Below are 11,418 nucleotides of genomic sequence, written 5' to 3'. Positions count from 1 at the left end.
CCGGCTTTGTGCCAAGGGCGAACGGTTGAACACCATTGAAAACAGTTACAAAATTAAGAGATAAAACAAACAAAAATCCATAACAATAAACGCATTATAAAACATAATATATAAATATGATAACATATATGAAACTATGCACTCGTATCTGCCCGACTGACGCATTGTAAACGGCATCAGTGCAGTGTAATTTGTCCAACTGTTCACCATATTATTTATGAGAATACATTTAATAACATGAAGTATTGTTTAACAATTCGTCTACATATTTGAGGGATTATTTTACAACAACATCTCCGTTTATATTTATCATCCTAAATCATATTTTTTGGGCACTCCAGGGAGCATCAATCAAACAGCTGTTTGTTTACATTACATTTACAATAATGGCATTTGGCAGACGCTCTTATCCAGAGCGACGTACAGTTGATTAGACTAAGCAGGAGACAACCCTCCCCTGGAACAATGCAGGGTTAAGGGCCTTGCTCAAGGGCCCAACAGCTGTGCAGATCTAATTGTGGCTACACCGGGATTAGAACCACCAACCTTGCGTGTCCCAGTCATTTACCTTAACCACTACGCTACAGGCCACCCTACGTTATTCGTTGTAAGAGAGGCTTTTATCCGTTTTTGCAAATTAACTCTTCATATATGATACGTGAGAGGTAATATTTAGATTTATTTTACACAGTGGTATCTGTTGTGTATCATTTTCGACTTCTCTCGTCGCCAAATGTTGTGTTGCACTTAGGAAGGGAGAGAATCCGTATAGCGAGATTCAACAATACAACACTTTAATAAGTATAACAGGGACGAAGCACGTCCTTACAGCAGCCATACCCAGCCACAACTCCCAGCAAATCTTTATACCTTTTTACATCCTGTTTCACTTCCCGTTTTCCTGGTCTCACGTCACGAGCATTAAAGGCACAGGACACAACAGTATCAATTTCACACCATTTCTCACGTTTCATCCCATTGCCATCGGAGTTGCACTTTCTCATTTCTCCAGTTAATGTGCGTACGCATGGGTCAGAGTTTCCGCGGAGGACCGCACATTTTCCCGTCAAGTTCGTTTTTTTATAAATGCCAAAGTTTTCTTAGAAAGTGGCGTACGCATTCTTTTGTGCCTACGCAACGTTTATAAATGAGGCCCCTGGTCTTTACATTTTAAGGAATGAGATTGTAGGTAGGCACTAACCCCTAGCCTCTTTACCTTGGCTCCAAAAACAACAGTCTCAGTTTTGTCTTTATTTAATTATGACACATCCAGTTATTGATTTGTTTAATGCATTTCAGTAGGGAGTCTACTGGTGCAAAGTCATCTTGGGCAAGGGCTATGTAAATTTGTGTGTCGTCGGCATAAGTATGATAGGCAATGTTGTTATTCTGAAGAATTTTACCTAGTGGGAGCATGTATAAGTTAAATAAAAGTGGCCCCAAAATGAAAAATGAGTCCCTAATCTGTAGGTAGGACCTGAACCATTTTAAAACTGTGAAATGACGTCAAATGGGGCAGCGGGTAGTATAGTGGTTAAGGTAACTGACTGGTGCACGCAAGGTCGGTGGTTCTAATCCTGGTGTAGCCACAATAAGATCCGCACAGCCATTGGGTGTAGCGTGGGGAGCTAAGGGGCGACCAAGGGTAGAACCCTTCTAAACCAACAGGCGAACGTGTTCGTCACTAAATCCCAGGGAGAACAGAAATAGGGATACACAGCTAGGGACCGGACTTCTCCTGGAACAATGGGAGGAATAGAAATTAAACAAACCAATCTTCTAAATCGCAAACAGCAAAAGTAGCTCAAAAACGGCTAGAGAACGTAAAACAACCCTTAATACACAGGGCGAACCAATAACTTTTGTACCATGCCAAATAGCTGGGCACTGAATGAAAACCAAAATAAAATACAACCTAGCGTGAAAAGCTAGGCACGAAAATAAAAACCACAAGACGCAGCTCGGGACAAAAATGCAAACCAAAATACAACACCGGGGACAACGTCCCTCTACCGTTGACTCACACGAGTCCAAAAGAAAAAACAAAACCCTTGAGGAAGGCGCCAGCACACACAACACTCCCAGCTGCATGCCTTCCTTACCTTTTAGATATTTCTCTTTCTTAGCAATTAGAGAAGTACCCACCAGCACCGAACCTGACTCGTATAGGTTTAGAGTCTACCGGGTGCTTTACCGGCTTTGTGCCAAGGGCGAACGGTTGAACACAAAAGCATTGAAAACTAGTCCATGCTGGTCTTAAATACTCTTCAGGGAGGTAATTCCCCTGGAGTAAACGAGGAACAGGTGGAAACAATGATCCTCGGCCCTCTCGTGGCACCAGTGAGAATTACCTCCCACCATGACATTGGGCCCTTGAGCAAGGCCCTTAACCCTGTATTGCACCAGGGGAGAATTGTCTCCTGCTTAGTCTAATCAACTGTATGTCGCTCTGGATAAGAGCGTCAGCCAAATGCCAATAATGTAATGTAATGTAAATGCTGCACTGAGGTCCAGTACTAGGACTGAGATTGTACCCACATCAGTGTTTAGGTAAATGTTGTTTTAAACCTTAATAAGAGCTGTCTCTGTGCTGGATTTTAGGCTGAAATCCAGATTGAAAGTGATCAAAAAGGCAACATGATGTCAAGAATTCATTGAGTTGTTTATAGACCGTTTTATCAATTATTTTACCTCTAAATGGCAGGTTATGAATGCACCTGTAGTTGTTCATTTCCTGCTCTTTTTTTAGTAGCGGTACGACCACAGCAGTTTTTAGGGTTTTCGAAAAAATGCCTGATTGAAGGGAACTATTTACTTTTTGCAGTAAATCAGGTGCAAGGGAGCTTCATTATATGTCATTACACTTTTTATCCAAAGCGACTTACAGTTGATTAGACTAAGCAGGAGACAATCTTCCCCTGGAGCAATACAGGGTTAAGGGCCTTGCTCAAGGGCCCAATGGCTGTGCAGATCTTATTGTGGCTACACCGGATATGGAACCACTGATCTTGCAGGTCCCAGTCATGCACCTTAACCACTACGAATCCAGGCTCTTCAAGTTACGCATTGTCTCACGCAAGTGCCTTCAGATCAATGGTTTTAAACTGTGACATGTTGGTGACCCCGCTATTGTATGCCACTACAGATGGAAGCTTCCTGTTTGCCAAATTCGCAAATGCATTACATTTTTCAAGGTCTGGAGCTATTTGAGTCATAATCCAAGTACCCAAATGAAATATTGTTGACGATCAAGAGAAGATTCTTGCTCTATACAGAGTTATTTATATTTGAATGGAAACCATGGATCAGAAATCATCTTGTATTTAAAAAGCTTGGGGCTCGGGTAGAAGAGTTGATTTTCTGACATGCATTTTCAAAGAAGTGGAGCTATTTTTGCTCTGCAACACCCACATTATATGACACTAAATAGGTCCTGATATATGGAGGAATGGGAATACTGAATATTATCTTATTCTTATGCTTCTTTCTCTCTGTTTATTCTTAAACTGCCACCCCTAATTTATTACTTAACAATCTGTAAATAAATGGTATACCATGTTGTCTTTACTGAATACACATCATATTAAAAACATCTGTCCTCCCTCCTGACTTATCCCTCTAGTACACCCTATATATATATATATCCATCCATCCATCCACCCGCTTATCCTGAACAGGGTCGCAGGGGGCCTGGAGCCTATCCCAGCACTCATACCTACAGGCAATTTAGACTCTCCAATCAACCTAACCTGCATGTCTTTGGACTGTGGGAGGAAACCGGAGTACCCAGAGGAAACCCACGCAGACACGGGGAGAACATGCAATGTATATATATAGGGTGTACTATATAGATAAATAAATAAATAATAAGAAGAATACAATTATTATTATTATTATTATTATTATTATTATTATTATTAAATAAAACAAAACTTATGATGACTATTGTTTTTTTGGGTTAGAACAGCTCTTCATATGAGTGTTTTGCTATTTATGGATTTGATATTTTTAACTTGTTGAAGAACCTATGCTCTTGCAAGTCGCTTTGGATTAAAAGCATCTGCTAAATGACTAAAATGTAAATGTAAAAATGTAATCCATACATATTTAATGCATAACTACAGTCTGCAGACACACTGTACATTATGCAAAGTTTTCCACTGATATCCATGTTATTAAGGTTCTCCATTACCAACAGAAACAGACAACAACTTTGGTCTTACCTGATCAATTAAGGCAGTTGCTTACACAGTTAACTCACCTCATCTGATTTTTTGGGTCAGAATTGGTTGTATTGGCACATTGGAGTAGCTATTTCAATTATTACAGGTATTGGTCTTGTGCTTATAACCTATAAACTCCTGCTTCTCTTGGTTGCCCTTGTCCTGGAGATTTTCAGACTGGTGTTGATTGGTTGCTTTCCTGCACACTTAATGTGTGAAATGTGTGAAAATGTGTGTATTCATTAGAGGTACTGTTATAAATGTACATTTTAATCATGAAGAATAATTAATTATATTTGCATGATCCAATCTATTGGATCACACACATGATCTCCCCACAAATGTTAAAACACTTGCACATAAACAATTTGTTGATCTCTGCTGTCATCTTGTGGCAATATTGATTATTACTGTTCCACATCTAGACTAGACAAATCTAGTCTAGATGTGGAACAGTATGATAATGCGATAATGCAACTTGTACATAACTACTCCCTCTGTGGTTGTTTAACATTGTCCCCTTGCACTATTCCTTGTATCTTGCTTGTCTGGGAATGTGTTGCAGACAGGTCTGGCACTTTAGCTCATAGGAATCGAGTGAGCACATAGAAATCGAGTGAATGACAGTCCTCCATAGCTCCTGTGTAAGTGTGTGTGTAATATTTGTGTTTACTGTACTGCATGTACATAACTTGTCGATAACAAGCACCATGTTCGAGCATAGGGTCGCTCATAAGTGTACTTGGTACCAGAGCACCTTAGGCCAAACGTGTAGTGAGGGTGAACTGGGAACGTCTGGCGGAGGCCCCTGTTCGCGAGGTCTTCAACTCCCACCTCCGGAGGAACTTCTCACGCATCCCGGGGGAAGCTGGGGACATGGAGTCCGAGTGGGCCATGTTCAAAGTCTCCATTGCAGAGGCAGCAAGCAGGAGCTGTGGCCAGAAGGTCATCGGTGCCTGTCGGGGCGGCAACCCAAGAACATGCTGGTGGACACCAGCGGTGAGGGAGGCCGTCAAGCTGAAGAAGGAGGCCTTTCGGGATTGGCTGGCCCGGGGGTCCCCTGAAGCAGCAGACAGTTGGTGGCCAGAAGGGCAGCGGCTTCGGCAGTCGCTGAAGCAAAAACCCGGGTATGGGAGGAGTTCGGGGAGGCTATGGAGAAGGACTTTCGGTTGGCCTCGAGGAAGTTCAGGCAAACCATCCGATGACTCAGAAAGGGAATGCAGGGCTTGTCTCAGGCTGTTAAAAAGCAGGGGAGGAGAACTGCTGACCCGGACTGGGGATATTGTCGGGCGGTGGAAAGAGCACTTCGAGGAGCTCCTGAACCCGAACAACACGTCCTCTGTGGAAGAAGCAGAGCCCGAAGACTCAGGGGACTCTGCACCTATATCCCTGGCGGAAGTTGCTGAGGTAGTCAAAAAGCTCCTCAGTGGCAAGTCGCCGGGTGTGGATGAGATTCGCTCTGAGATGCTGAAGGCTCTGGACATTTTTGGGCTGTCTTGGCTGACACGCCTCTTCGGTGTCGCGTGGAGGTCAGGTACAGTACCTGCAGAGTGGCAGACCGGGGTGGTGGTCCCCATTTTCAAGAAGGGGGACCGGAGGGTGTGCTCCAATTATTGGGGTATCACACTCCTCAGCCTCCCTGGGAAAGCTTACTCTAGGGTGCTGGAAAGGAGGCTCCGACTGACGGTCGAACCTCGGATTCAGGAGGAGCAATGTGGCTTCCCTCCTGGTCGTGGAACAGTGGACCAGCTCTTTACCTTGGCAGGGTTGCTGGTGTAACAGGTGAGAAATTGCCTGAGTCCGAGGTGGGATTTGAACCCAAATTATTTTTTGAACGAACGCGTTACCAGTCAGCTAAAGACGAACTCGCCTCTAGCCAAGGGCAACAACGTTCTTTTGAATTTGAGGGTTACATCATCGAGGAGTGTTGTCGCGATAACCTGCTACCAGCCTTCGCTTTCACTGCACCATCCGTGCTTACTAGCGAACTAGCTGAGCTAACCATGCTACACTCACCCCCCTTTGACTTCCCCTCCATGTGAAACTCCGCAGCAACCATTTTATTTTTTATTTTTTACTCCCACCCAGATCCGAGTCACGGCACCAATGTAACAGGTGAGAAATTGCCTGAGTCCGAGGTGGGATTTGAACCGCGGCCTCTCTCTTGTCCAAATTATTTGTTGAACGAACGCGTTACGAGTCAGCTAAAGACGAACTCGCCTCTACCGAAGGGCAACAACGTTCTTTTGAATTTGAGGGTTACATCATCGGGGAGTGTTGTCGCGATAACCTGCTACCAGCCTTCGCTTTCACTGCACCATCCGTGCTTACTAGCGAACTAGCTGAGCTAACCATGCTACACTCACCCCCCTTTGACTTCCCCTCCATGTGAAACTCCGCAGCAACCATTTTATTTTTTATTTTTTACTCCCACCCAGATCCGAGTCACGGCACCAATGTAACAGGTGAGAAATTGCACCATCCGTGCTTACTAGCGAACTAGCTGAGCTAACCATGCTACACTGGCGGGGTCATGGGAGTTTGCCCATCCAGTCCACATGTGCTTTGTGGACTTGGAGAAGGCTTTCGACCGTGTCCCCCAAGGAATCCTGTGGGGTGTACTGCGGGAGTATGGGGTACCGGGGCCATTGTTACGAGCCATCCGGTCCCTGTATAACCAAAGTGAGACCTGTGTCCGCATTCTCGGCACAAAGTCAAGCACGTTTCCTGTGGGTGTTGCCCCTTGTCACCGGTCCTGCTTGTGGTATTCATGGACAGGATCTCAAGGCGCAGCCGAGGTGAGGAGAGTGTCCGGTTTGGTGACCTCAGAATCGCATCTCTGCTTTTTGCGGATGATGTGGTTCTGCTGGCTTCATCGGACCGTGACCTTCAGCACGCACTGGAGCGGTTTGCAGCCGAGTGTGAAGCGGCCGGGATGAGAGTCAGCACCTCCAAGTCCGAGACCATGGTTCTCTGCCAGAAAACGGTGGATTGCTCCCTCCGGGTTGGGAACGAGTCTTTGCCCCAAGTGAAGGAGTTCAAGTATCTCGGGGTCTTGTTCACGTGTGAGGGTAGAAGGGAGCGTGAGATCGACAGGCGGATCGGTGCAGCGTCAGCAGTAATATGGGCGTTGCACCGGACCGTCGTGGTGAAGAGGGAGCTGAGCCGGAAGGCGAAGCTCTCGATTTACTGGTCGATCTACGTCCCAACCCTCACCTATGGTCACGAGCTTTGGGTAGTGACCGAAAGAACGAGATTGTGTATACAAGCGGCCAAAATGAGCTTCCTCCGTAGGGTGGCCGGGCTCAGCCTTAAAGATAGGGTGAGGAGCTCGGACATCCGGAGGGAGCTCAGAGTAGAGCCGCTGCTCCTTCGCGTCGAAAGGAGCCAATTGAGGTGGTTCGGGCATCTGATCAGGATGCCTCCCGGGCGCCTCCCTTTGGAGGTTTTCCGGGCTCGTCCAACTGGGCGGAGACCCCGAGGGAGACCCAGAGCCCGCTGGAGAGATTATATATCTCTCCTGGCCTGGGAACGCCTCGGGATCCCCCAGGAGGAGCTAGAATGTGTTGCTGGGGAGAGGGACGCCTGGAATACCCGGCTTTGCCTACTGCCACCGTGACCCGACTCCGGATAAGCAGGTGATGATGGATGGATGGATGTACTGCATGTGTTTGCATGTATTGTTTGATTTATTGTAAAGTGTTTTGAGACCTATATTGGGGATAATACACTTACATTATATTATTGGTATTTGGCAGACGCTCTTATCCACAGCGATGTACAACAAAGTGCAAAGTGCATACCCTACAGCAGGTTCAAGTGCGCTGGAAGACCCTAGATGGTAGTACAGATAAGTTGTAAGAGTACAACAACAACAAGAACTAGGGCCTATTTGTTAAATGGATTACATTTCAAAATTATTTTTTTGTTAGAAATGTTGTGCAGCACAACACAATAGATTGATAAACACTTATGTAGGAACAATAAAGAGCCAAACTTGGCCAAACGAAACTTGAAAATGTTTTGTCATGAGTGCTTTTAATAATACCATAGTTGTGTTAGACATAGTTTCGTTTTTTTCTAAGGTGATGCACTGGATAGCAGTAAGACAGCACGGTTTTTCTCCAGTTTTCTCCCACAATCCAAAGACATACAGGCCGTGCTACTGGGGAGCATTCACAGGCCATTGCCGTCAACCTACCCTGCATAAATAAAGGTTATACAGGGTATAATAAATAAATAAAAATAAATAGAAATCACATATGGCATGGTTGCCTAATGTAAGCAATAAGGCCTGAAAAAAGATGGATCATTTATATCATGTTTAGCTCGAGAAAGTACACGACAACTGGAACATTTATCTGAAATAAGGATTAGCTGTTCCCTTTGTAATGCATTTCCTTGGTGTAGGGGTTGAAACTTGACATTCAATGCCAGCTAACTAAGCCTACAGCAAATGATCCAGTATTATTGTCGTTTTGTTCATTTGTTGCGTGACGTGGTGTGGTTGCTATGTACGCAGAAGTGTGTTGGGTCTCAGTAATAGACTGCACCGTTAATGCGTTTCACACACACCAGCAAAGGAAAAGAGAGAGCAAGAACTGTCACATGGCTAAAAGTGATGATGTGTCATGACACCGGTTTATAATGAGACATGCATGGATGGTCACATTTTCATGTCTGCTGTTCTGTCTGGATTATCCTTTTATGCATGTGTGAGAGAGTGAGAGTGGGAGTGGGAGTGGGAGTGGGAGTGGGAGTGGGAGTGGGAGTGGGAGTGGGAGTGGGAGTGGGAGAGAGAGAGATCTTAAGTGATTGATTGTGGCTGAAACTGCTTCGGTTGAGGGAGGATGCACAATCATACTTACACAGACCATCTCCATCTTTCAAATTCTATGGTGTGTGTTTGTGTGTGTCTGCATGTGTGTGCATGCATGCGTGTGTATGTGTGTGTGCGTACGTGTGTGTTTGTGTGTGTCTCTGCATGTGTACGCGCATCTGAACGCTGCCATGCACATTCCCGGCACATGGCAACAATGGCTAAATATAGCTCAGCAGCCGGGCTGCACACCAGGATCAAGGAGGATCCCCAGTTCCTCTATTACCCCCACCCCCATCCTAAACCCCCAATTCCCTCCCTGCTTTCGCTTTAGCACCAGATTCTCTCTCTCTCTCTCTCACTCAGGCATCAGGAAACACAAGCCCGTTGCAAAATTCATTATTCGATGAAGAATTACGGCAGCCACAGGGGTCAGTGTGTGAACGTGTGTGTGCGCACGCATGCATCAAAGTCTTACATACTTCAAGGTTTAATACCTTGTGCAAACACAAATTGTGTGAACATTTGATAGTGATAGTGTATGCCTGAAAGAGTTACGGCGTTATGTTTGTGTCTGTGGACACAACGGAGAGTGTGCCAGCGTGTCACGCTTTGTCGCACTACCACGTCGGTGTGCGTAGACATGTTGGCTCATCCAAGAAGGTGGAAACGTCACACGACAAAAACCCCGAAACAAGACCAAAGCTTACCTATGCGGCAGCGTGTCACCCAGTCACGTTCATTAGCTTCCTGACCAGCCCGATTTCTTTTTAAACACGAGCACTCTTCCACCCCTCGTTTGGATGTCTTTGTCATGTGCAGCTGATGCAGCACGTGATGAAACGCAGGGGCTGCTTTTTAAACGGGGCACACAATAATGACCTTGTTTGCTCCCGCAAGTCTCCCAGGCACACACAAGTCTTTGCTCATCTGCTCGATCAGGCTCACTGAAAGAGGCAGGCACCGTCAGACAAGCGCACACGCGCAGACACTCGCACACGAACACAGTTCATACAGCATATCAGCACATACACGCAAGCACACATTCACACGCACTCATACAACATATTCAGAAGCACACACTGATGCAGTCACACAAACTTGAAAACACACCAACCGGGTGTCATAAAACATCTCTAATTCAACATTCTATTTTCTTTGCCAGTGAGGTTGGTTTAATTAAGATGGAAAAAACAATCAGCAGAGCAGCTCGAAAACCTACCATTTTGTCTGAAATGTTTTGCAAAAGAGTGGTTTAAAAATTCTTCCATAGCATTAAAAAAGACTGCTATCAAATTATAGGAAGGGTTTAGTTGCAATTATAGCAGCTAAAGGTGGTGCAACCAGTGAAACATTTTTCAATAACATTTTTCAATAATTGTTCAATAACATTTTTCATAAAATTAGGAAATTAGGAACTTAGGAACTTAGGAACTTTTTCATGGCACTGTGTGTGTGTGTGTGTGTATGTGTGTATATATATACATTTCAACTAATACATTGAAATACGGCAAAAGAAAGAAAACAGGTTTACATATTATTTTAATGTGTAAACCACACACATTATGTTAGGTGTTAGAGAAGCACTTTTGTCAAACCTCCACGTGCACTGTGAAGCCGGTCCTGACGTTGCACCAGCTTCTTCCAAGTGATAACTCACAGCCTGGGGGTTTGGGGTATATTGGAGGTTGGGGGAGGGGTTGGGGTATATTGGAGGTTGGGGGGATTGGGGTATATTGGAGGTTAGGGGGGGTTGGGGTATATTGGAGGTTAGGGGGGTTTGGGGTATATTGGAGGTCGGGGGGGCTGGGGTATATTGGCGATTAGGGGGGATTGGGGTATATTGGAGGTTAGGAGGGGTTGGGGTATATTAGAGGTTGGGGTATACTGGAGGTCGGGGGGGTTGGGGTATATTGGGGTTATCTTCGTCTCCAGGGCTCACATCACCATGGTTACTCGGCTCTCTGAACAAGCAACTGTCACACAACTGCTCCGGCTTTCGCTAAAAAAGATGGGTGGCGCTTGCCGGGTCTTACTGTGATCCTGCCAGGAGATCCCGGGCGTGGAACAATCCTGTTATCTTGCTGGGATCCAGGAGTAGTATTACAGTCTGATTGGGCCAGGGAGGTCGAGAGGATGCCTGGTGGGTGGGGAATTGGGGGGTGGGGGGGCATCCAGTTCACAGGAACCCCACTGTTGCCCCAGGCAAAATAACAAATCGCATTAGAGGCTAAGGAATCAACTCCCCAAACAGCACGTTGAAATATGCCACTATCCAATGGCCCTCAATTACATTTCTGGACAGCTGCTGAAGGGCCCAAGCCACAGGCCTTCTCCGCTAGCTTTGTGCTTCACAGAGTCTCCATGGTGATTTGG

Source organism: Conger conger, chromosome 12 (genome assembly GCF_963514075.1).
Source record: "Conger conger chromosome 12, fConCon1.1, whole genome shotgun sequence".
Lineage (NCBI taxonomy): Eukaryota > Metazoa > Chordata > Actinopteri > Anguilliformes > Congridae > Conger > Conger conger.
This window is presented reverse-complemented; position numbering follows the sequence as displayed.